Source organism: Triticum dicoccoides, chromosome 1B, assembly GCF_002162155.2.
Source record: "Triticum dicoccoides isolate Atlit2015 ecotype Zavitan chromosome 1B, WEW_v2.0, whole genome shotgun sequence".
Classification (NCBI taxonomy): Eukaryota; Viridiplantae; Streptophyta; class Magnoliopsida; order Poales; family Poaceae; genus Triticum; species Triticum dicoccoides.
This window is the reverse complement of record NC_041381.1, coordinates 340,443,642-340,448,942: the sequence shown is the minus strand read 5'-3', so window position 1 is coordinate 340,448,942 and position 5,301 is coordinate 340,443,642.

Sequence of the window (5,301 nt, the reverse complement as noted above, 5' to 3'; positions counted from 1 at the left end):
AGCTGGGCCGAGGCCCAGTTGGGCCAGGGGTTTTCGGCCTTCCCTTTTTCTTTTTGCGTTACAGTTTTCTTTTTCTTTTTTCTTTTAAAGTTTCTTTTATTTTAGTTTTATAAATTATAAAAGCAGTCCCTAATTTAGTGTTAATAAATATTCTACTGCCACAAATATTTTGGCACATTAAATAAAGTAGTTTGTATTTGTTTATTATCTTAAGAGCATTTAAATAATAGTTTTGCCGCTGTTTTACTTACTATAGTGCATTGAAATACTTACAGAAGTGTGGTTTCTTCACCAATATTTAGTATGGATTATTTGCCACAATCCGAACATTTTAGTTTTAATGTTTCAAAACTTTTGTTGTTTTCCTTTATTTTGAATCGATTTTGAACTAACGCGAGATTAACAACAGTAATCTGAGGTGACGTGGCATCGTTAGTAGAGGGTTACTGTAGCTTAATTATGTGGGAGTCACAATTCTCCTCCACTATAAGAAATCCCGTCCCGAGATTTAAGAGGGGGAAAGGTCTGGTTATGAATTCTATTGAATCTTCTCGGTCTTGGTTGCTCTTTTCGAAGAGGTCGATCCATCACATTGATGTCTTCACTTCTCTGCTTCAAGTCATAATGATGAAGTTGGCATCCTTTCTTTGGGAACTCCATCGTACTTACGAAAGAATGAAGGATGGGTATTCCAGGAGAACGGACCTCTGCAAGGTTGACTATCTGGTCGATAACATCGGGGAAGGTGGCAGAAAGTAACTCTCGAATTAAAACTTAAGAAAATATCAAGAGCAAAGTAAGGAGGTATCATGGAAAGTTTTGAGCGGGCAGGTAATCATTCGATGCCTCAAACAGGGCGTGAAAGGGGTTCATAGCAACGGGAATAAGTATTGTGTCTGATACTGGAATTGATGATCTCTCGGAAGGTGGCTTGTGAATTACATACGAGGCCACACACGAGGCACGACCTTGGGAACAGGGGGTGTATAGGAGAGACAGGTTTCGATCATGTGGAACTGTGGGTTATGGGCACACCATGTGGGCTAAAAGTAGGAAGGGTGGTGACATCTTGCATGCTCATGCAAGCAAGGCATGTCAGAAGATAGCATGTCAGTTATATCGGCAACAACGTCGATACCAAGGGCGAGGGACGAAGAGAACCATTTTACTTCTCGTTAAACGAGGTGGGCCAATAGGCAAAGTTCTCGTCCATCGGTGGTTACCGACTTACCGTAATGTCATCAACAATAGTAACAGGGTCTTACTGACAGAGTGGTACAACAAGGTGCTTACCTAAGCAGGGAATTATCACTGCTCAGTTAAGTCAGATTACAAGAAAGGTTAAACAAAACAATGGAAAGGAATTACGCTTATCAGATTAAACAGAACAATGGAAAGGAAAATGTGTTTAAACACATATTTCAGGGGTATATCCTTCCGAAGGATAAACAGAGCATGATATCCATGACAGGATAGAAAGTAGAAAACCATTTAGGTAATGGGAGAGGAACTTCATGACATTACCCATACAACGGTGTTAGGATAATTGATAAAGAAAAATTTATCACTGTGCTTCAAATGTTCTTATTTGAAGATTGGAGTACCATAGACATGCTTCAGATAGCATTGACATGGTCTTCAAGCAAGGTCGGACTTTGGATACTCAAAGAATTCATCAGGAACAACTTATAGAATAAGTCTTACAATTTCCTCATGGATTTCCTCATGGAAGAATGGTTATCCTTGCAAAAGAAAGGAAGAATTACAACAATAGGTCCTCCGACCAGGTGTGCTAGGCATGACATCACCTTATCGGGTCAAAGGCCAATGTTATAACTCTTGGGAATATGTTCCAACCATCATATCTGACTGAGATTCAGATTTGATTGGTGTCAGGATACCTCAGACTCGGGATGCCTAAGAAGGAAGGGGTGCAACACAATTTGACAAGATGGCGTTGCAAGATTCTCGAGAAATGAACTATGGAAGCAAGTTCTGAATCATGAGTTCATTATTAAACCAAGGAGAGGATGAGGAGGTGGCTAGTGAATTCAGCGACAATTCATTGAGAATTCCAAAAGATGGATTTCCACAATTATGTGGACAAGGAGATAACATTTATCAGATCAAAGGATATAACGAGGTATGCTCGAGGAAAACATACTCAATTAAACGTTGGTTGAAAGGTCCACACGAAATATGGGCTTAGGCAGCATGATCAATGTTAGAATGGTGATTCGATAACCAATAGTCTATGAATGAAATGTTGACCATTAACTTAAAAGCAATAGGATTGCTAGAAGTTTTGCATTCACACGTCATAGTTCAAATGTCGGTTTTTCGGTTAGAAACAACACGGGGTCCAAGGAATGTACGAAGATGGAAAAAAGTATCACTTGCATCAAGAATTCATAAGAGGTGGTGAAATTCTCACGACATTCTTGACATAAAAGATGGTAATACTCCAAGGTAAAGAAGAAAAAATATTGGATAGCAAGGAACTCCAGGTATAACACAAAACACGAACAAGTTTGTGTTGGAAAAAGGCAAGGAAGTAGTTGATGACAACACAAATTACCGGTGGACAAGGATGGTATCCCCACTAGAAATTCGATTGATATCATGGAAGGAGTCAAAATGTTAATGATGGTCATGACAAATTTTGTTGAGAAGCTCCACGAATAAGCAATCGAACAGCGACTGCATCAAGCAAAACGACTGATGAAGTGAAAGGTTATTGGATCCACGGGTTCAACACAAACTCGAAAACAAACTTGTTGTTCAAGGCAAAAAGATATGCCGAGGAAAATCAACGTAGGATTAACTCATCATCAAAAATTGTGTTCCGGAAAGAAGGACCATGTAGCACGGTTAAGATTTAGCACAATAATTATATAACCGATCAGGCTAGGAATGACTTGAAGGATTATTAAACTCGTACGCAACGAAAATTACTTAAGAGTTATTGAATCAGTGTGCAGAATCGATTCACTTATCGGTGTTCTCGAGTGACTAATAACTCAGAACCCGGGGGAAATCTGAAATCGGTGAGAAGCAATACTAGATGTAGACTCATAGGAAGTGACACAGTTCTTTGATATTCTCGATATACCAGAGGGTAATACTCGAAGGAAGATCAAAATAAAGGTTGCGGAGATGTATTGATCTACAGAAGACAAGTACTTTAACTTGCCCAACAAAAGGAATCAAAGAGTATCAATATGGTCGGAACCATGATTGCAAAAGACCAGATCCCAGATATAATATGAACTTATACCAAGGGAATAATTAATTTAGAGAAGCTTCCATGATAAGATCTACATCGTGTCCATGGGCATGAGCACAAAGTTCAAGGTCAGCTCCCACTTCTCCAGTGCATAATCATTCATTCACTACTCTATGAAAAATGATTTGAGTGTGAAAACCTACCTGGTGAATTACCAGAAGAGTATGACCCGTGAAAACTTTTGGGTTCACAAGGATTAAGGAAGGCATAGGTTAAACCCATCAGGGCATCTTAGAATCATATACCACAACTTTAGGAGTAATTTATATAAGCTCGAAAGCAAAGCATGATTGAGAAAGCAGAGGATACAATTTACCAAAGGCATTATGTATTCGAGGAAAGGCCCACAAGGTTATTGAATATGAAGGACATTGTCGAATAATAATCCAACAAGGGGTCTTGTGGTTTACAACGGAGCTTATGTGAGTATCGATAGTCAATCAGAGGAAGAAGGAATGCAGGGTCATCGGATTATAGAAACAACTGACTAATTCAAAGCTGAAATGCAAAGGATTTATGACTTCCAAATCAAGGGATCAGAAGCCAACGCTTTGATTAAGAATGGATAAGTTGAATAGACTTAGGGGTATAATCGATGGCAATTTGATTGGTCGAGATCCATCTCATGTTCAAAATGACGTCTGAGTCAGAAGGATGAATTCTAGGATCTGATTGAGGATTGCGAGCATTCGCAACATATTGAATCAAGGGACTCAAAATGATAAAGACAAATAATGCTAATGAATATTTCTAGTCATATGGAACGCAAGCATAATACAAGCAGACAAGTATTTGCAGAGCAATAGCGGGAAGAGTATTACCGAAAGATCAGATAGTAATTCAATGTATCTTGTGAATCATACGAACAATGGAGGAAGGGCGGATACTCGGTAAGTGCGAGGAATTATATTTAGGGGGTATTCATATGTCAAGAACTACATGGCAGTAAGCTCAAAGGATTCTAGGAACAATTGGAAAGCAGTTCAGGACATCTTGTAATAACAAGATCAATGGGATTGAATGTAAGAACGGCAAGTGTATGTGGTTATCCATAAAGATATAACGGTGGTAGGGAATTTGCACAAGTCTCTCGGGAAAACATCGAATAGCATCTTCAAAACCTTCTGGTAAACCAACAATCATCTGGAGTGAGGGGCTCTCCGGGAAGAAGTAGTTACAAGAACCTAAAGTTAGAGTTAGCAAAATCGTTTAACCCAAATAGAACAGAGACCAGAGTCCCTGAGTATAGACGAGGAATAAAAGATCCTAGTACCACCCAATGTCGACGTGGGCCCATAAGCCTCCATGTTAGTAAAAGTTTTGCAATGACTAGACTCAACTTCGGCCAAGGAGTTTGGAAGGGGGTTCCTACAGGCAGTCGGCTCTGATACCAACTTGTGAAGCCCCCGATTTGACCATACACTAACCATGCATGCAAATGTGTATGATCAAGATCAGGGACTCACGGGAAGATATCACAACACAACTCTAGACACAAATTAAAGATCATACCAGCTTCATATTTGTGACGCCCGGGTAATTAAGCACAGTGATCCTCTGCTAATGGTGCCACGTCACCTCGTTTATAGTTGCTAATCTCGAGTTAGTTCGAAACTTTTCAAATTAAAAATTTAAATATTGTCAAACATCAAAAGTTTTCAAACATCAAAACAAAAATGTTCGGTCTGTGCCAAAATTGGCATAGGTAATTATAGTAAAGAAAACACAAATTTATAAAATACTTAAATGCCTTAAGTTGAATTAAAATAGAAAAGGAAAATAAATAAAAGAAAGGAAATAAAACAAAAAAACAAAACAAAAAAAAGTAATAGAAGAGAACCCCCCCTGGGCTTTGGCCCAGCTGACCACAGGCCCAACTGGGCCACCACCAGGCCCAGCCGGCCACTCCCCCCCACTCCCTCTTATCCACTTCCCCCTGGAAACCCTAGCCCACGCACCACTCCCTCCCCCACGTCACCACTCCCCACCCCTCCCCCGATCCGATCTGGATCGGG